This window comes from Leptodactylus fuscus, chromosome 1 (genome assembly GCF_031893055.1).
Source record: "Leptodactylus fuscus isolate aLepFus1 chromosome 1, aLepFus1.hap2, whole genome shotgun sequence".
Lineage (NCBI taxonomy): Eukaryota > Metazoa > Chordata > Amphibia > Anura > Leptodactylidae > Leptodactylus > Leptodactylus fuscus.
The window spans coordinates 343,341,647-343,362,578 of record NC_134265.1 but is presented as its reverse complement, the minus strand read 5'-3'; positions in this window follow the sequence as shown (position 1 = coordinate 343,362,578).

Below are 20,932 nucleotides of genomic sequence, written 5' to 3'. Positions count from 1 at the left end.
CGGTCCCTCTTTATCCCGGTGGAGATCCTCTGGTGCCTCCTGGTGTCCTCCGCCTGCCGGTCTCCTCGTCTGCAGCGCTGCCTCCTCTTCATACCGCTGCGGCCGCCATCTTGGATTTGCGGCCTACATCCCGGCTGGCTTCCCTGTGGGTGGCTGCCTCCATTTGATCCTGCCTGCTGCTCTGCGGTGACTCCTGGCTCGGCGAGGTCCTCTGGTGTCCCTCCTCTGGTCTTCCTGCAGCGTCTGTGGGGGTATGCAGCTTGCAGCTCCCTGAAGGCTTCACTGTGTTAGGCCCTTGCTCTACCTGCTGCCTGGCCTCCCTGCATTGCCTGAAGTGGAGACACCTCTCCCCCCCCCCTGCTGTTTTGGCTCCCATCCTGACACTTTCTACTGGGACATTCTGCTAACTCTGTGAGTACTCCCTGCTGTTTTTTTTTGGACTTTCTTACACTCTTCAGAGTCCTTTCTAGCAGGGAATTTTTTTTTTTTGTTGCTGTGGACTACAGTGGTGTGAAGGGAGTGCTGAGCCCCTACTCCACCATCAGGGGGGGCTCCTCACCTTCCTCCACTTGCTGTGTGTTATATGCTCTGCAGTGTATCCCCACGGAACTAGCACTTCTCCCACTGCTCTATTGGCACCTCACGGGTACCGGGTTTGATTATGGAACTGTGTGACCGCCTCATGTAAGGCCTGATGATACTGCGAGTGTACCTTCATTACCTTCTATGGTCGCTTCTCATTGTGATATGTCCAGAAGATGTCCTAACACCTCTACTGCTCCTTCCCGCACGCCGGGCCGCTCTCTTACTCACTCACCGTCAATCTCTACCTTCCTGTCCCGATCTGGAACCTCGGCTACTGGGTCTGGCACTGATGACATGGCTCCTCCATCTTCTCCGCTTCGTCAATCGCAGCCACCTCCTTCCATGTCTGCCACCCCCTGGACATGACATGCAATCCTTGGATTCAGCCTCCCTGCCCTGCTCGGCAGCTCATATTGCCTCTGTGGACTTTCAGCTACTTCGGGACCTTATTCAAGCTCTGCCCACTAAACAGGACCTGGATGCTGTAGTTTCCTGAATGGAACAATCCCAGGCACAGGCCCTCGGTGCGATCCAGTCTGATGTGTCTCAACTTACTACTAGGGCTGACGCTACTGATCAAACACTGTCCTCCTTGGAACAACGCCTGTCTGCAGTGGAGAGCAATCAAACCCACTCTAAGGCCCGCCTTCAACAAATTGCTTTGCTCCTGGATGACCAGGAGAACCGGGGTCGCAGAAATAATATTCGACTACGAGGAGTGCCAGAAAAAGGCCCTCAGGATGATTTGATCAGCCGTATTAATACCATTTTCAATATGGCGACTCAACGCCCGCTGGATGCTACCTTCATGATGGACCGTGTGCATAGAGTCCAAAGTTCTGGCCCGCTTGACCCTGCTAACCCTAGAGATGTTCTGTGTAGACTACATTACTTCACGGACAAGGAACACATCCTGAGGTGTGCCTGGGATTTGGGATCGGTGCCTTTTGAGAATGCCTCTGTCACGCTCTACCCAGACGTCTCATCCCGCACATTGGCTATGCGCCGTGCCCTTCAGCCGGTGTTAACTCTGATTAAGGACTGTGGAGGTTCCTATAGGTGGGGTCATCCCTTCCATTTGATTGTTCGTGTTGGCTCGTCTTCGATTGTTGTCCGTTCCCCGGCGGACTTGCCTGATTTGTTTGCCTCCCTGGATGTGCGCCCTGTCTCAGTCCCGAACTGGCTTGCTCTGCATTCCTCCCGCCCTACTATATCCAGGCGCGGCCGCGGTTCCAGGCGTTCTTCTTCGGCTGCTTCTAGAGAGAGACCTCGGCGAAACTCATCTCCACGACGTCTTCCAATACCGGATCCGCCTGGGTCTCCGCTCCGTCAACCAGATCTCTCAGCTCAGCTTCCCATTGAAGCATGATCCCTCATGCCACCGGTCTTTGATCTGCCCACAGGACAGTGTTGATATCCTTTTATGTTGAGTGGTCTTGGACTTGTTTCGCGGTTGTTTTCACTATGTTTATTTTATTTTGTTCTGTGACTACTCTGTTCCTCTTGATCCTGTGCCTGCTGGGCTTTATAGATGGCCCTTGTTGATATTGCTGTGTTTTTATACAATGTTGTTATTTGGACCTTAGAGTCACTTTGTAGCCCTGTGCTTCCTATCCCTATACATTTTGTTGGGGGTGGGGGCATAGGGTTTTCCTTACCAGGTACACTCGTGGTGCTTGCGGGCCCACTTCTCCCCCCCATCTTTTCTTACTCCCTCACTCCTTCCTGTCTGTTGTTGTGCCCCTGGCCCATTTGTCTAGGGGTAGTTAGATTTGTTCTACTCTTGGTTCTTTTTCCTTTCTTCCCCCCCCCTCTTTCTTTACTGCTCCCCTTCCTCTACCCTGTTACTTTCCTCTCTTTTTTCTTTCCCTCTCCCTTTACCCTCTTCAACTCTTCGCCCTCTCCCCCCCCCTTTTTTTTTTTTCCTCTGCTCCTAGGGTGTGAGCTGGGAAAGCCCGTCTCCCTCCATGCCTCCGCTTGATCGCCTTTCCTCCATCACCGTTGGCTCCCTCAATGTGAGAGGCCTTCATAGTCCAGAGAAGCGCTCCGTACTCTTCAATCTGCTCAAAGGTAAGCGCCTTCATGTTGTATTTTTGCAGGAAACTCACCATTGCTCTACCAAGCCATACAAGTTGACTAATGCTTGGTTTCCTCATGCATATCATAGCTCTTCTCCTGACCCGAAATCCAGAGGGACTAGTATCTTGATTTCTCGCTCCCTGCCTTGGGAACATTTGGAGACTCGCACTGATTCTGAGGGGAGACTTGTTATGGTAAAGGGTCGTATCTCCTCTCAACTTTTTACTTTTGTTTCTTTGTATTTACCTAACTCAGGGCAGGGTCGTGCCCTTAGTTCTTACTTAGGGCTGTTGGACGGCTTTGTGGAGGGCTTCCTGGTGGCGGGGGGTGATCTTAATCTGGTCCTGGACCCTTCATTGGACTCTTCTGCTGGATCTCTTCTCACCCTTACTCACTCATCAGGAGGGTTAAGAGGGACCTTCATTCCCACCAGCTTGTGGACTCCTGGAGGTTACTCCACCCATTGGATAGGGATTACTCCTATTACTCTCCGGTCCATCACCGATACTCTCGTATTGACTACCTCTTTATCCGTCACCAACATCTCCATTCTTTGTTGGCTGCGGAAGTCGACAACATTACTTTCTCCGACCATGCTTTAGTTACTTTGTCTGTTTCCTTGTCCTCTCCTATTCCCTTCCAGCGTCAGTGGAAGCTTAACGCATCACTTCTTGATGATGTAACCATCCTGGATGACATTAAGACCCGTTTGGGGGAATACTTTGAGAGGGAGGAATTGTCGGGGATTGCTCCTCCTATGGTGTGGGAGGCTCACAAGTGTTTTATCCGGGGTATTCTGTTGCAACATGGTTCCCGCTTAAACAAGGAACGCCGGGCTTGTATTGAATCTCTGCTGCAGCGGATCCGCTCGTTGGAACTCCTTCATGAGCGCCAAATCACTCCTGATGTTTATTCCCAGCTTGCCAGCGCCCGAGAAGAATTGCGTACGCTCGTCACTGATAGGGTGAAGGGTACTCTAGCTAAATGCAGACGTCATTTTTATGAGTTTGGAAATAAGAGCGGGCGTTCCCTAGCTAGGGCCCTTCGGGTTCAGTAGTCCTCCACCTACGTTCCATGCATCGGTTCCGCCCAGGGTACTCGATTACACATGCCCCTTGATATTGCGGCTGCCTTTCGGGACTACTATGCCTCTTTGTATTCTGTAGACTCTGGCCCTTCTCCTCTCCCTGACACGGAGTTCCGAGATCGCATTCGTTCTTATCTCTCCTCCTCTGGTCTCCCGTCGTTGTCTCTGGAGGACTTGACAGCCTTGGAATCTCCTATTGTTGAAGAGGAAATTTCTTTAGCTATCTCCAGTATGGCAACGGATAAGGCCCCAGGTCCAGACGGCCTTACCTTGGTATACTATAAGAAACTTGGCCCTGAACTCCGCCCCAGACTGTTGAAAGTTTTCAATTCTCTCACCGATGGCTCAGCCCTTTGTCGTAACTCCCTGCGTGCTCACATAGCGGTTATCCCCAAACCGGGAAAAGACCCTCTTCTGTGCTCTAACTACCGCCCCATTTCGCTAATCAATGTTGACCTAAAAATTTTAGCCAAGATCCTGGCGACCCGTTTATCGCCCTTGCTAGGAAATATTATTCACCCGGATCAAGCTGGATTTTTACCCGGCCGTGAGGCTCGAGATAATACTACCAAGGCTATCAACCTCATGTATGGGGCTAAACAGTCGGGCTCTCCTCTCATGCTTCTTTCAACTGACGCCGAGAAAGCCTTCGACAGGGTCAACTGGCGGTTCATGGAAGAGACCTTGTTACATATTGGTCTTGGACACCGCATGATGAGTTGGATCATGGCTCTTTACTCTCTCCCCACAGCGATGGTCAGGGTGAACGGTTTACTGTCCCAGTCCTTCCCTAGCCGAAATGGCACTAGGCAAGGTTGCCCCCTTTCGCCTCTCATTTTCGTCTTGACTCTTGAACCCTTCCTCCGCCAGGTTCGAGCCGATCTGAATATCTCAGGCGCTGCTCATTCTTCCCGTTTATATAAAGTGGCGGCGTATGCAGATGACTTGCTATTTTTTCTCTCCTCCCCGCATGTCTCTCTTCCGGCTCTGATGCTCGCCTTTCAGGCTTATTCGACCCTTTCAAACTTTAAAATCAACTTTTCGAAGTTGGAAGCCCTTAATGTGACCCTTTCCTCCTCAGCGGCCACCTCATTGAGTCAATCTTTCCCTTTTCATTCACATTCCTCTGTCTTTTCTTAGATCCCTCACTTCCATCCAACTGAAGTTCATCTGGTCGGGCAGACCCGCCCGAGTGAGTAAGGCTTTTCTCTTTTGTCCCAAGAGATGTGGTGGTTTATCGCTTCCGGACCTGAAGTCCTATTATTTGGCTACCCACCTGACTCGTGTCGTGGACTGGTGTAGGCATGCTGTTTCTAAACCTTGGGTCTACATCGAACAGGCATTCTCTCCTATCCCTTTGCAGGTTGCCCCATGGTTGGACTCCTCCTCATTGTCATCTCTCTTTTCTCACCCTACCCTTGGTCCCACGCTTCGGATTTGCTCCAGGGGCCTTGTTCGCTCCACTCTCCTCCCTAAGGATTCTGCTTTTTTCCCAGTGCTGGGCAATCCTGCCTTTTCACCTGGAATGTTTGATCGAGTTTTCCGTAATTGGCGCCGTCATGGGATTTTTCGTGCCTGTCACTTCCAAGATGCAGGGGGATGGAGTACACTTCTGAACTCCCAGGCCCCTCCTGAGTTGCCCCCTTTGGATGCTTGGCGGGGGATGCAACTTCGTCACTTTTTGCATTCTCTCCCTGCTCCTACTGAGTTCCGTGTCGAACCTACCCCCTTGGAGAAGATTTGTGTTGGCGCTGGCCCCCTCCGCCACTCCCTCTCGCTCACTTACCAGATCCTGGTTGAACCTCCGGAGGACTTTGTTCCGCCGTTCTTGCTGAAATGGGAATCTGACTTATCCCTTTCCCTCTCTCAGGAACAGCGTAGGCGTATTTTTTGCCTTTCTGATACTGCCTCCATCAGCATTCGCCACCAGGAGGCCAGCTACAAACTCTTGTCCCGATGGTATAGGGTTCCTACAAGACTCCATGATATGTTTCCTCAGGTCTCCCCACTATGTTGGCGCTGTGGCGACGTGGAAGGCACGTTGCTACACATTTTTTGGTCCTGTCCTGCCCTTTCGTCCTTCTGGGAGGGGGTCAAACGGATAACCCTCCAGCTTACTGAAACTTCTCACCATTTGGGCCCTGCCTTGTTCCTCCTTAATCATTGTGAGTCTTCTGTAAAGGTCTTTAAGCGTTCCCTGCTCAGATTCCTGATCCTTGCTGCCCGGGCTTGTATTCCCCTTTTTTGGAAACGAGTGGATCCTCCTCCTCTCTCCCTCTGGATTTCGAAGGTCAACGAGATAATGCACATGGAAAATCTCACGTCTTTCCTGCATGGTACGACTGAGGCGTACATCAAAACCTGGTTCTACTGGTTCAGGTTTCAACAGTCTGCAGAGTACCGGACGCTCCTGGGCTCTGACCCCTCCTCTGATTGATACTCTTGTTGTTCATTTCAAGTATTTGACCGGTGGTTGCTCCCGAGCCCTTCCTAACTGGCTGTGGTATGGTTGACCTGACGAGCGCTCTCGCTGGTTTCCTGACTGCTCACACTCACCCCTACCTACCCTTTCACCCTCTATGTTTAGTCCTCTCCCCCACCCACCTGTCCCACTAACCCCCTCCCTTCTCCTCCCCCCCCTTTTTTGTTTTGTTTTTTCTCTATGTTGCTTTCTTTGTTTTTATTTTTTCTTGTGTTGCATTGTGTGTTTTTTTTGTTCGCAGGGCGGGTGTTCGCCTTGTTACTTGTACTTGTCTTTTCTTATTGTATAAAATAGAAAAAATTTTCAATAAAAATTTGAGTTACAAAAAAAAAATAAAAAATTTGATCCCTGTTGACTCGGCCCAACTCGACCGCTGGGCTCCTCCACCCAAGGTGGACCTCGCTGTGGTGAAGCTGTCCCGCCATACCATCGTCCCCTTGGAAGACGGGTCCAACCTGCAAGATCTGTTGGACAGGAGGATTGACTCTACCCTGAAAAAGGCATATTCCACCGCATCGGCGCAGTCGGCGGTTGCATTATCCTCGGCCGAGACTTCGGATTTTCTCCGTGCCCGCCTAGCACAACTGGAGCAGGATATCCATGCGGGAGTGGGTAGAGACGAGATACTGGCATCCATGTCGTCCATTTACCTGGCAGCTGACTTCCTGGGGGAAGCTTCAAGGCAGCAGCTAAGGTTGTCTTCCAAGACGATGGCCCAGACGACGGCCGCAAAAAGGCCCCTATGGCTCAGACCCTGGAGAGCAGATTTACCCTCCAAGTATGCGCTCTGTAGCCTGCCTTTCCAACCTGGCAAGGTTTTTGGGCGCGGGTTGGATGACCTGATGGAGGGTTTGGCAGAAGATAAGGGCAGATCCCTGCCACAAGCCTCCAGGAGTAGGAGACCCCTCCAGTGAGGGGTCGGGGGGCCTCTCCCAGAGCTCAACCTCAGAGGCGATCCAGGTTCCGATCTAGAGGTGCAAGCCGGGGGCGCGTTAGGGAGGAGCCAAAAAGAAAGCCGACTTTTTGAAGGTGCGCCGCTCTCTGTGGCCGAACGTCCCGTGGGAGGCCGTCTTGTCCACTTTGCCACCCCGTGGAATCAACACATTGGAGATCCTTGGGTATTGCGGGTGGTGAGCCAGGGCTATGCCCTGGAATTCAATCATTACCCCAGCGACAGGTTTATCGCTACTCGTGCCTTGCCTGCTACCCAGCAAAACATCCTAGAGGCAGCTGTCCTGGAATACAGGTCAAAAGGGGCCCTGGAGAGGGTCCCCTCTCTCTCTCTCGAGATGGAAACTATAGATTCCGTGACATCCTTCCTTCAACAGGACGAGGTGATGGCAACCCTGGATCTCAAGGACGCTTACCTACACGTATCTATCTTCCCGCCACACAGAAGATATCTGAGAATAGCCATCCAGATATCTGGCCACAGAGGGCACTTTCAGTTCACCACCCTCCCTTTCGGCATATCATCAGCCCCATAAATAAAAATTATCGAAGAATCTGTAACATATTCAATTCCTGGTGCCGGGAACACGAAGTGGACTCCTTGGATCCCCCGGTGGAGGTGATCCTGGATTTTGTTCAGGATGGCCTAGACAGGGGGCTCTCAGTCGCTACCCTGAAGGTACACGTAGCCGCCCTGTCCGCCTATCTGGGGAGGCGCTTAGCTCAGGACTCTCTGGTAAGCACCTACTTAAAAGGTGCCAGGAGGTTGAGACCAACAGTAACTGCTCCCGTCCACAAGTGGGACCTCAGCACGGTCCTGTCAGCACTATGTGAAGAACCAGTCGCGCCTCTAGAGAATGCAGATTTAAAGTTCCTCACCTACAAAGTGGCTTTCCTCCTGGCCATAACATCGTTCAAGAGGGTGGGTGAGTTGCAAGCATTCTCTTCCGAAGAACCCTATACCATCTTCTTCGACGATGGAGTTCAACTAAGGTATCTCCCAGGTTTCTGTCCCAAGGTCCCCTCTGTCTCCAACAGGTGCCAGTTGGTTACATTTCCAATGTTTCACTCATCCCCCTCCTCCAATAAGTTGCACTCATTGGACCTATCAAGATGCTTAAGAATTTACATAGAACGCACTCACTCTTTTAGGAGAGCTGAGAATCTGTTCATTAATTTCTTAGGCTAAAGGGGTTAGGTGCTTCTAAACCCACTAAATCTAGGTGGGTAAAGGAGGCTATTTAAGGTTTTGTTCGCCTCTCAAAATCCACCTCCACCAGCCTTCCTAAAAGCGCACTCCACGCGGGCAGTGGAAACCTCGTGGGCAGAAAGGTGTGCTTTGCCGCTGGAACAGATTTGTGCGGCTGCAGCATGGAGCTCAGCCTCCTCCTTTGTCAGACACTATAGGCTGTCTGGCCGTGCTGCGGAGGCCTCTGCGTTCAGCCTCACAGTATTGAGCTCGGTAGAGCGCCAAGATCCACCCTAAGGGGAATTACTTTTTATCTCCCCATATTGTGTCGCTGGTGGGACGATAGGGAATGATGGGTTATGTAGATAACCTGTTTTCCCTTAGTCCCAACAGCGGCACAAATCTCCCTCCCTAGAGTTTTTCCTGGAGGTGAGCAAGGGAAAAGATATATGTATATATGTGTTGTATACATGTGGTTCTTGTTGTAAAAGTTTGTATAAAATCAACATCACCGCTGGTGATTGCACATGCTTACGTGTAAAGAGCTATCCTATGTTACTTTGTAATAACATGCAGGGGGAGGGGATTGGTGCCCTCTTATAGGGACCAGCCAGATGTTTAACTTGGCTAATTAAAAATTCTGCCTGTCCTACCAGCACACAGGGGCAGAAAATACCCCCATTTTGTGCCGCTGTTGGGACTAAGGGAAAACAGGTTATCTACATAACCCATCAAAAAATAGAGTCAGAAAAATCTTAAAAAATACAAAAATATTTATTGAATATTCAAACATAAAAACACAAAATAACAAAGGAATGTCCACTAGAAGACAGCGGACCAATAACGCAAACCCTCCCACTTACAGGTGAGCAGGGAATCCCCACACAATATCCATGCTAAATATGGGAAGTGCCAGAAGGTAATTAACCCCTTAAGGACCAGGCCATTTTTCGGTTTCGCATTTTCGTTTTTCCCTCCTCACATTTCAAGAGCCATAACTTTTTCATTTTTCAGTTCACAGAGTCACATGATAGCTTATTGTTTGCGGGACAAATTGTACTTTGTAATGGCACCATTCAATATGCTGTGCAATGTACTGGGAAGCTGGAAAAAAATTCAGAATGAGGCGCAATTGGAGAAAAAATGCATTTGCGCCATTTTCTTATGGGTTTAATTTTTACAGCGTTCACTGTTTGGTACAAATGACATGTTACCTGTGTTCTACGTGTCAGTACAAACGCGGTGATACCAAATTTATATAGTATTTGAAATTTTTTGATACTTTTAAAAAAATGATAAACTTTGCAAAATAGAAAAAAAAATTTGTGTCATCATGTTCTAACACCTGTAACTTTTTCATATTTCCATGTATGGAGCTGGTTGTGGTGTCTTTTTATGCGGGACAAGATGACGTTTCTATTGATACCATTTGGGGAAAGATCCGATGGTTTGATCACTTTTTATTCAATTTTTTATAGGAGGCAAAGTGTTGAAAAAAACGCTTTTTGGCTGTTTTTATTTTTTTTGCCGCTACGCCGTTCGCAGTACGGGATAAATGTTTTAATATTCTAATAGTTCAGGCATTTTGGAGCGCAGGGATACCTAATATGTTTATGTTTAATGTTCTTTAATTACTTTTATAGCTGATCTAGGGAAAGGGGGGTGATTTGAACTTTTATATTTTATTTATTTTTTTAATACTTTTAAAAACTTTTTTTTTTCTTCTGTTACATTTATGATCAGACCCCTTAGGTACCTTGAAACCTAGGGGGTCTGATCGCTCATACTATTCACTGCAATACTACAGTATTGCAGTGAATAGGAAAATCGCAGCACTTCTATTAGACGATGCCTCTGGCATCGTCTAATAGATCTAGTGCAGAGACAAGCCTGGAAGCCTTCAATAGGCTTCCGGCTGTAATAGCAACCGATCACCGCCCTCTTGTGACGTTCAGGAGGGCGGCGATCGGCGAAACATGGCGGCGCCCATGCCGCCGGCGCCGTTTACACACTGTGTAAACCGCAGTGTTTGACCGCAGTGTGTAAAGGGTTAACAGCAGCGATCGGCTCGGGCACCGACCGCTGCTGTTAGTGGCAGGTCCTGGCTGTATTATACAGCCGGCATCTGCCGTGTATGGAGCGAGCTCAGCGTGTGAGCTCGCTCCATACATCCCCATGCGACCCATGACGTACAGTTACGTCAAGGGTCGCTAAGGGGTTAAATAGTGATAGATATAAATGAATAATCAGCATAAGAATACATGTATGACCAGCTAACGATAAACGGTAGTATGTATAAACAGCTAGCCAGCATAAAAACACATATATCACCAGCTAAAGATACATACCCACAGATATCATAGCAATTAGCCACCAAGAGGGATCCTCGGCACACCACAAGTGAGACAAACAATTAGACGCTTGACACGCGTTTTGTCGAAAGTAGCTTCATCAGGAGGCAGTGGGTCACAACCTGAAAAGAAACACCCTGAGGCTGAGTGCACACAGGGTATTTTGGTCTGGTACCTGAGGCAGAGGCCTCCTCAGTTTCCGGTCAAAAAAACGGGTAGCAGCAACTGAATGCCGGTGCACTGCACCGGCATTCAGTCGCGCACCCCCCTTCGGATTAGGCACAATGAATGGGCCTAGTTGGAAGGAGGGAGTGTCTTCAGGCTGATTCGCGAGGCAAATCGGCCTGAAGCATGAGCATGGCCGTTCTTTTTTCCGGGAGCCGTTTGTTTGATCTTTTGAGTCATTTGAGACGTTTGTTTGCTTGTTTGAGGCACCACGTTACGGAAATACAGCTTTTTTGTTGCAGATTTTGCTGCATTTTTCTGAGCCAAATCAAAGAGTGGATTGAGCAGAAGGGAGACATATAAGAAGCTTTCTAGGTATTTCCCATTCCTTTACTAGCCATTCTTGACTTTGGCTCAAAAAAACGCAGCAAAATCTGCAACAAAAATGCTGCATTTCCACATCGTGGGGCTTCAGGCTTTAGGTCTCCTGCACACAAATGGCACGGATGTGATTATTACTGACTGGTGCATTTGAGGTGCAGTTTTTAGTTCAAACCTCCACTTTGCAAAAACGCAGAATTTTGCCACAGCGGAAATGTTGCAGGAAAAAAACACTGTGTTTTACAGTACCTGCAAGGTCAATGAGATTCTTGCTAATCTCATACACACATTGCAGAAAAAAATCCATTGTGAAAAAGCTGAGTTTTTGCTATAGGTTTAATAAGGGTGCATTCACACTGAGTTTTTTGGCGCTGATTTTGCCACAATAACTCGAGTAAAGAATCAGCGTTGAAAAAAAGACTCCCATTGACTTATAGCGCAGATTCTTTACACGAGTCATTGTGGCAAAATCAGCGCCACAAAACTCCGTGTGAATTTACCCTGAGGGGGAAAAAAAAAACACAGAAAAGAACTCTGAAAAATGCAATGAAAAATTCAGCAAAAAAAATGCTGATGCATTTCAGCTGTGTTTTTTTTTTCTGCAGGACTTTTAGGCTACGGCCCCACATTGCGGAAAAGCAGCTTTTTTTTATCACAGATTCAGTTGCATTTTTTGAGCCAAAGCCAAGAGTGGATTGGGCAGAAGGGACAAGTATATGAACTTCTTAGATATGTCCCATTCCTTTTGTAGCCATTGGCTTTGTCTCAAAAAACTGCACCAAAATATGCAACAAAAAAAGCTGCGTTTCCACAATATGGGGCCTCAGCCTTAGGGTAAGTTCACATGGGGGTTTTTGGTCCGGAACCCGAGGCAGAGGGAGGTATTAATTAGTGACTAAATGGACTGACAATTGTATTGATTTTTGTGCAGGTACTTTGGAAAGTCAAAGAAGCCGATCAATGAAAAAACTGTTGGAAAATACCTGAAAGAGAGTAAAAAAGAGATCTTAAAGAAAATTCTTAAACCAGCGTATAAGCAGACTAAACTGAAAACTGCAAAACATATGGTAATCATTAATGACTTCCCGCATAAGGGGGGCAAATGTGTCTACCTTTTTCTTATGTCAGATTTTGTTAAAGACTCTATAATTTTTCATGAAACCAATTCAAAACATTATTGTAACATGATAGCAAAAACCTTGACAGGCTGCATGGGACAAAACAACCACGGGAAGCAACCAAAGACACTTATAGAATAGAACTCTCATGGCACAATGTCACAAAATCATGTTGTTTTGAAAAGCTAGTCATTTTGTGAAACACCTACATTACGCACATAAGGAGAGGAGCTTCCTCACATAATATAATGAAATATAGTGGGTATATTCATGCTATGTTGGTAGACTTTTATTGCATAATGTTACACAGTCATTGTTGAACTGGCCCATCAGAATACCAGACGATCCTGTGGTTAGCCCACACTCAAACACAATTATGATCCAGCAGAACACATCTAAATTTAAAAGGTACTATGGTCTATTTCCAAGGGTTTATTCAAGAGTGAGGATCCAGAATCATTTTATCTGGTGGTCCCAAGGGACCTCAGTCTGACACTGTATCAGTGATTATCATGCAAGGTTCTTTAGATAACTTCACAATCATGTGGAGTGGGCAGTTATTCCTTGTGCAAATTATACAAAGCCACACAGGATAAGGACATAAAGTTAACAGTAGTCCAGTAAAGGAGTATATACAAAATATATATTATGGTCCTCAGAGAAATCTTCAGGGTGCTGGCTGTAACAATACAGTGCCTCTTTCCCCCATATAATGGTCCCTCATGTCCCATACAGTACCTCTTTATTTCCCCATACAATGGTCATTCATGACCTCATACAGTACAGTGTCTCTTAATCCCCCCATATAATGGTTCCGTATGCCCCAATACAATACTCTTTATGCACCTATATAGTTCAGTGTCCCTTTATTCCACCCTATAATTGTTAGGGGTCTAACAACCCGGGCACTGGACCAATCCTCAGTACGGAGTGTCTTTCAGAACCCCTCCACTGTATAGCAACCCGGAAACCTCACTGCAGCTCAACTCAATGGGAGTGAAATTTGCACTTACCACTTGGCTATGTCAGGGCAATGGGCACTTCCATCTATATTCCATCACTCGTAGGAAGAATACAATTGGGCTTATGGGGTGCCTTTTTTTTTACTGAAAAAATACATGTAGTTTTTAATTGCAGTAATGAGTTGCACGTGTTACTATGGACATTACCTGTATGCCAACCACCAGTAAATTGCAAACTTTTGGTGTGAAATGTATAGTAATGTGCTAAGCATTATTAAAGACCACATGCAGTTCTTTGCCAAAAAAGTGCAGGTTCTATGATGTACTGGATACTGCTATAATTTTATTATTGGCTGCACAGTAACAAGTTAAATGCACAGACCATAATCATAATAAGTTGAAATTAATCAGCATTTCACTCATTGAATTGAAAGCATCGGCGACCCCATTACTGAATGATAGAGGTATCCAGTACATTGTGTAACACTACCCTGGGAAATCCTTGTGTCTTGATACTTTACACATCTACTGCTTTTTTGTGTGTCAACAAGCAAGCTTTTGTTTTCCAAAAACACTTCACCCCCATAACCCAACCACGACAGCTCCAAGAAAGTTTAACTATGGAGCCAACTGTGGTGTAAACCACTTTTGTGTCTCTAGATATAGAGTAAGGGCAGTGAACTGAACCTTTGCCATTATTGAAGGAAAGTCTAACTACAGCTTTAAAGCTAGCATATTCTCAAGAGCATGGAACAGATGCCAAGCCATTACAAAATAAGAGCCAGACAGGGCTGTAGAAATGCATAAAATCCAGAAGCAGAACTGGCATCTGATCCTCTGTGCAAGGAGTAATAGGAAAAAACAAACCTACATGCAGCGGGCTACTGGTGAGCATGTTCCTGGCCAAACTGTCAGAAACAGACTCCATGAGGGTCCAACATCCCTGCCCAGTCCTTTGCAGCTTAATTACCACTCACCACAGAAAACGTGCATGTCTGCCATTAGTAGCATTGATTATGAAGATAATCTGTTTTCCCTTAGTCATACCAGCAGCACAAAGTGGGGTATTTCTGCCCCTGTGTACTGGTAGGACAGATGGAATTTTTAATTAACAATTAATTAATAACAGGGCACAAGGACCTCCCACCTGCGTGTTAATACAAGAGTACATAAATTATACAGTTCATATAAACAATAGAAACATAACAATAATAATAGGGAGGGAAGCCTTGTGCTTCTGTTATGACTAAGGGAAAAGAGATTATCTTCATAATCAACGCTTCCCTGTCGTCATACCAGCAGCACAAAGTGGGGAGATGTCAAGTAATCGCCCTAGGGAGGGTTTCCTCGGCTTACAGAGCTCAAGACCGACCGCCTGAAGCACGAGAGCTCAGACGATAGTGCTTCAAAAAGGTGAGGGGTGAAGACCAAGAGGTGGCCGCACAGATCAGCTCTAGTGGGACCGCAGACCTCTCTGCCCAGGAAGCCGAAACCGCTCTGGTAGAATGAGCAGTTAGGCAAGCTGGAGGGGAAAGGCCGTGGGACGAAAAAGACGTTCTGATGGTCTCCTTTACCCAGCGAGAGATGGAGGCCTTTGAGGCCTTCTGACCTCTAAACCTCCCAGCCAGGTTAATGAGAAGGTGCTCCGACCTCCTAAAAGACAAAGTTTGATCCAGGTAGATTCGAAGGCATCTGCCTAAATCCAAAGAATGTAGCCTTACTTCCTCCAGGGAGGAAGGGACAGGCACAAAAATTGGTAAAGAGATCAGCTGGTTCAAATTCGCCAGGGAAGGCACCTTGGGAGTGAACCCTGGAAGAAAACGCAGCTGAACCCTGTCACTAAAAAAAGAGATATAAGGCTCTTCAAATGACAGGGCCTGAAGTTCACCAACCCTCTTGGCCAAGGTGATGGCCAGCAAAAAAGTTACTTTAAAGGTTATGAACTTCAGATCCACCTCTTCTAACAGTTCAAATGGAGAGTCGCAGAGAGCCGCCAGAACAACCCCAAGATCCCATTGTGGGACTGGGGCTGACACTAAAGGTCTAATGCTAGTAGCACCCTTAAGAAATCCATTTATTAAAGGGTATTGAGATAAACACCTCCTCAGATAGGCGGACAAAGCGGCTATCTGTACCTTCAAGGTTGCAGGAGATAGCCCTTTGTCTAGGCCGTCCTGGAGGAACTCCAAAATCAATTCCACAGGGGGGTTGGATACTCCTATTCTGTGGTCCAAATCCCAGGTTTTAAAGATATTCCAAATTCTGTGGTAGTTCCTATTAGTGGAATCAGCCCTGGCACAGGAAATTGTTCTCAGGACGACCTCTGACAGTCCACTATGGCTTAATAGGGACTGATCAACCTCCAGGCTGTCAGGTTGAATCTCCTCAGATCCTGGCATCTCTGGCCTACTTGAGTGACCAGGTCTGGAAGAGGGGGAAGCCTCCAGTATACGCTATGACTCATGCCTATGAGCTGGGCGAACCAAGTCCTTTTGAGCCAGAATGGAAATCGCTTGGACTTGGTCCTGTCTTATTTTCATCAGTACCCTGGGTATGATGGGTATTGGAGGCAAAATGTAAACCAGCCTGAACCTCTACGGGATGGACAGGGCATCCACTGCCAAGGGATCGTCCTCCTGATACAGAGAGCAGAACTTCTCTACCTTGGCGTTGAGTCAGGTTGCCATGAGGTCGATGTCTGGAAGACCGCACATCTGGACAATCTGCTAGAACACTTCTGGATTGAGTGACCATTCTCCTGATACGGCAATACCCCGATCCGCCACTATGCTCAGGGAGTCCTTGATGTGAACAGTGGATAACTGGGACATGTTCTTCTCTGCCCAGGATAACATTTGTTTCATCTCTTTCAGGAGAATTCTGGATCTGGTTCCTCCCTGTTTGTTCAGGTACAACACTGTCGTCATGTTGTCCGACCGGACCTTGACCGCCTTCTCTTGGAGGTAAGGGGCGAAGTGTGGTAACGTTAGGTATACTGCCCTGAGTTCCCTCTGGTTGGAAGAACCTACTTCCGGGCTGCTCCATCGGCCTTGCACAGTCCTCTCGTCCACATGGGCTCCCCATCCCGACTGGGATGCATCTGTTGTCCAGAATCCACACCGGTTGGACTAAGGACCTTCCGTCTTTTAGGTGTAACCACCATCTGAGGGAAAGACAGACACTGGGAGAAAGGCAGATCATCTTGTGGAATCCTCTGAGAAACCCATCCCAAGCCTTCAGTACCTCCGTCTGGAGGGGATGGGAATGTCATAAAGCCCAAGGGACCGCCCTGGCTGAAGATGACATTAGGCCTAGGACTCTCATGGCAGTTCTGATGGAAACCCGCCGGTTCTTGAACAAAAACCGGGCGCCTGCCTGAATTCTCACCCTCCTTGGGCTGGATAGAGAGATCTGCAGAGTCTCTGAGTTCAAATGGAACCTCAGGAACTTCCTTTGGGTGGATGGTGTGACCTCTGGCTTCTCCCAATTGATTAGCCAGCCTAACTTCAGCAGAAAGGAGGTGGCAATCTGAAGATGTTGCTGGAGGACTGGCACTGATTGAGCTTTTATGAGCCAATCGTCTAAATAGGGAACTATAAACAGAACCTGAAGTCTGAGTGCGGCGGCGACAGGGGCCACCACCTTGGTAAACGTGAGAGGAGCAGAGGAGATGCCGAAGGGAAGAGCGGCAAACTGATAATGCTCCCTGTGGTCGGAGATCTGGATAGCGATCCTGAGAAATTGTCTGTGTGGCTGAAAAATTGGTATATGCAGGTAAGCGTCCTTGAGGTCTAGCGTGACCATGACGTCGCCCCGCTGAAGAAAAAAAAAAAGCTACTGAGTCGATGGACTCCATCCGAAAATGCTTTTTTACGATAAAACGATTCAAGCACCTGAGGTCTATGATCATTCTCCAGCCCCCTGATGCTTTTGGCCACCAGGAAGACTGGAGAGTAGACCCCGCCTCCTTCCTCCGAAGGAGAGACCTTTTCCAAGGCTCCTTTCTGGATGTATTCGAGGATGAAAGACTCTAGGATGGTCTGATGTGCAGCGGGTAAAGGGCAAGTAGTCATAAATCGGTCTGGAGGAGACTGGGTAAACTCGATCGCATACCCACGTTCAATGACCTGAATCACCCAAGGATCGTGAATAAGGGTACGCCACACGGTTAGACAACAACAGAGACGACCTCCCACTGGAATATCGGCCACAGGGAGCAGAGTCCCGTCAAATGTTCAGCTTTTTCTTCGGGTCTTCTCTTGTGCGACCACGGCCAGGGCCTCTCGGATGGAATCTATAACGCCTCTGCATCTGGGAACTAGGACAAGAAGAACCACGTCCTCTGCCAAAGCTCTCCCGTCTGCCTCTTGAGGCCTGAGGGAGGTTCTTCCCCTTGGTATCAGCGAGTCCCTCCAACTCATCTAGTCCCCGGCCGAAAAGTCTTCCTGGTTCAAATGGCAATGCGCAGATTGCAAACTTGGAGGAGGCATCCGCCCTCCAAGGTTTCAGCCAAAGGAAACCTAGCTGCGGTGGTCAGAACCATACTCCTAGAGGCTAGTTTGAGTTGCTGATGGGAGGCTTCATCCAAATAATTTACAGCGGTAAACATGGAGGACAAAGAGGATAAAATATTGTCTCTGGGGACCCCGGAATCCACATCCCGTTCCAGCTGGGAAAGACGAGAGCATAGGCTATCGGCTACGGAGGTGGAAGCTATGGCCACCGACGCCAGGGTCCCGTCTGCGTGTCGGTCCAGAAGGTCTTGCAAGTTAGACCCATCCTCCAAAGGGACTATCATCCAGCTAGATAGTTTAGGGACTGCCATGTCTACCTTAGGAGGTGGGCCCCACTGTTCCAGTTGAGAAAATGCTATAGGGTACAGTGCCTTAAACACTCTGGAGTTGAGGTGAGCTCTCTTGGGGTGTTTCCATTGCTCCGTCATCAGCTTGGCCAGAGCTGCGTCCACTTGGAAAGCCCTCCGGCCCCCAGAGGTGGATGGGAGGCTTCCCCATCAACATCACAGTCGCCTGACCGGATGGACTTCTTCAGACTTCACATCTTATCTATGGCAAAAAAAGGTCTGCCGGAATGAGCATCCTCTTTCTCAGATGAGATGGAAATTTCATCTACATGAAGGCACTCCAAAGAGGGAAGAGAAAGAGAGCGTGTATCCGTACGCTGCTTCTTAGAGATGTGGGATATCCTTCAGAGATTCCTCCATGAATTCTTTAACCCAGACCATCACCTCGCGGGTGGATAATTCCTCTGGAGGAGGACCCCTGCAGGAGCGACAACAGGAGTCGCCATAGCCCTCAGGAAGAGGAATCTCACAGTCAGCGCAGGCCAGGTGTCTCCTTTTAGAGGAGGACTTTCGGCATCTTTGATCGCCCGGAGGAGGGGTAGATGAGGACATAGCAGAGCTAGTTAGACCTCTCGACTCTACGGGAAATTCAAACTTCAAGGAGATACAGGAAAAACCTTGCAAGACCTGACGCCATACTTACGGAGTGAGACAGTGTTGATTTAGGACAAAACACAACCAGAAAGTTTTGGCAAAAGTGCACAGGAGAACTATAAGATAGCCCCACTACAGAGTAGGAAAGCAATGAGAGAGGAGAGGGCTGTAGCTTAAATAGCTCACCCCCAGGAAGGGATGTGGCTACTCTCTGCCGCCAAGATCCTGCAGAGAAATTTTAGGGGGGAGGGGGGGTTTGTTTGTTTTTTTTAACCCCGACCTAACTTCCCTCCCCAAGGAGGGCAAGAGCCTGTATGGGGGAAGGTAGGGGGGGCGAACGGACCCCTAAGAAATAAAAACCCGACAGACCGGAACCGGAAGTAGGCCCCGGTCCGTCGAGCATTGAGTCCCCAGTGAGGGAGAAACAAGAATCCCCCTCCAAAGGCTCCCAGGGGTGCCCAGCAGAACAAAGAGCAGAAGAGAAAGGCCACTTCAGCCTAGTGCCAATGCGTGGCCTCCGTAACACTAACGGAAGTTGCGCCAGAAGTTTCGGCCGTCAGGTCGGAAGTGCGTGGCAAATCCACGCTGGCCAACCAGCCCACTAACCAAGACGAGCCGGAAATACGCGTCGGAGAGAAAGGCCAGCTGCCAGGCACCAGGACCGGCAACAATTAGACCCGCAGCTGGATGCAAGACCCAAAGCAGGCTGAAAAGAGAAAGAAAAAAAAAGGACAGGAGGTACGTAACCAAAAACCTGCCCAGAGAGGACACAAGGTCCTCCCACCTGTCCTACCATCCACAGGACAGAAAAAAACACGCAGGTCCTTGTGCCCTTTTATAGGGCCTAGCTGTAATTAATTAATTGTTAATTAAAAATTCCATCTGTCCTACCAGGACACAGGGGCAGAAATACCCCACTTTGTGCTGCTGGTATGACGACAGGGAAACTGTTTTATTCCAAAAATAGACCAAATTCACACTGAACACATGTGAAAAAATGTCTTGAAACGCCATGGTGAATGTTATGCTGCTTGCAATATCAACCAGTATGATCGGTTTGACGGTGGGTCAGCAATAGTACCCTAACTGCTCAGAGTCATTGTCACACATTATACTGTTGCAGTGTACCCTGGGTTCCTCTGGGTGCAGGACAACGTCTGGTCTCTTGTGGCCCAAATATGTAGGCAGTTTCTGGATAATGAAGGAATGGTTGGTCCTCACATTTGGCAGACCTGAATTCAGTTGGGAACCTCTAAGACATAATAAATTAGGGCATCCATTCAGGTAACCTCATGAACTGATCCATGTCTGGGAAGAAATCCCAAGGGATTGTCTGATTTTTCATCAGAAGTATATCTAGATGCTGTCGACAGTGCATTTAGGTTTGTAGTGGCCATATACGCAACTGAATTACATTATGAGTTGCTGTGATGATATTCGAGCAAATTGAATCCGCCTGAAATAGAGAATTGAACACACCGTGTACCTATCATATCCCAAATCTGATTCCAGATTGACTGAATTTGGTGGGCAGGAATCTTTGTCTTTTTTTTCAGGTTTTAATTACTTGTCATATTACTTATTTCTTATTTTTGTACTATTGTAATGCACTGTGAAAAAGATTGGCGCTATATAGATAAAGATTCTAAGTACTTCTAAATCATCTCAAACATATAAATATATTTAGGTAAAAATGAAAATTCCTTATGCTGTGAAGGCTGTGAAGAAAGACTTCAAGAATTCTTTATTAGGAATTCATGAAACAAGGTATGGGGCACAGTATCCGTATGTCACAAATTTTGTTTTGTTTGATATTAGACTTGGATATAAGGTTTCCCTTTTTAACTTCTAAATGTTAGTGACAGAACTGAAGTGTAAATAAATGTAACATTAGAATGCATGAAAATTCACAATGCTTCAGAAAGGGACAGTGGTAAATCAGTTTTTTCATGGACCCACCCAAAAAATGGATTCTGAGAGCCCATCCTCCATCTAAGCATAAATCATACATGTATAGTCTGGAATTATCAATATCTATGCTTATTGTAAATATTACAGCACTCATTAATCACACATACATTGAGAAAAAGGTAACAATGTTTTGACCTTGCAATTTTCAGGCTCCAT